Here is a 1,132-nt window from a genome sequence, read left to right as displayed (position 1 = left end):
GTTACAAAAAAATGGTTTAATCAATAGATTACCTAGATTAATCTTAGCAAAGAAGATAATTCCATAGATGTATTTTATAATAGTGTAGAAGTATATAAAAAGAAGATCAAATGTATTTTACCTAGGCTTATACTAGAGTAAGTTTTGTTATCTTTTGTGACTATTTAAATTAATTATATCTGTTTATTTGTATCTGTTTTTTGTTTCCATTCTGTAAGCGGCGGGACACCCGCTGTTGAATGCGAATTGAAATTTTTAAAAAATAAAATTATGTATTTGTAAAACTTGGTGATTATATTGTAAACTAGCAGTGAAAATCAAAATCAAAACACAGGCTTGACCCTTTCTATACAGTTCTATATTTCATTTTATACTACTATTTCTTCAGGAATACTAGCAAGAGTGACTGACATAATCAGTAATTTGGATAGTGTGATACAGAAAAAAACTCTACAGTATAGAGATTTGAGTTTCTCGAAGCATGCAAAAGCTATCAGAGATATTCAACTGTATTAGCAAACAATACCATTGTTTACATTTATTACAATGGTCTGATCTCAATGAGGCTCTATCCAGGAAAAAATTACTTTATAAAAAAAAATAGGGGGTGGAGGAAGGGTGTTTATTTGTCATCAAGTGTTGAATAACAATTTTTTTTTATGTCAAGGTTGTTGACTCAGGACTAAACTTTCTATTTTGATATGAATTAAAAATTGTTACTGTAGCAGTGATTGTTAATTCTAGGAGCAATTTACAGAAACTAAAGGTAAAAAATAAATTATTGCATTAAAGGCAATGTAAAGTTCAATGACATAATAATAGTATTGTCTTGTAGATAAAATATGGTTTCCCAAATTGCCTTAATATAGTTTAATCCTTATTTATAACAAAATTATATCATGTACATATTATATTAATACATATAAGCCAATACACAGTATATATTGATTGAATTGCTAACAAAATTTGATATTTTATTCTGAATGGTTTCACAGATATGAATATTTTTTTTTTAATCTTAATATTGGCCAAATTCCTTATACTTTTTTAAAATACTGTATGTTATTTAATAATAATAATAATAATAATAATAATAATAATTTTAATAAAATAATAAGAATAGTAAGAATAA

Source organism: Anneissia japonica, unplaced genomic scaffold (assembly GCF_011630105.1).
Source record: "Anneissia japonica isolate Jap-2015-1 unplaced genomic scaffold, ASM1163010v1 scaffold5916_len19067_cov166, whole genome shotgun sequence".
Lineage (NCBI taxonomy): Eukaryota > Metazoa > Echinodermata > Crinoidea > Comatulida > Comatulidae > Anneissia > Anneissia japonica.
Note: the sequence above shows the minus strand (reverse complement) of the source record.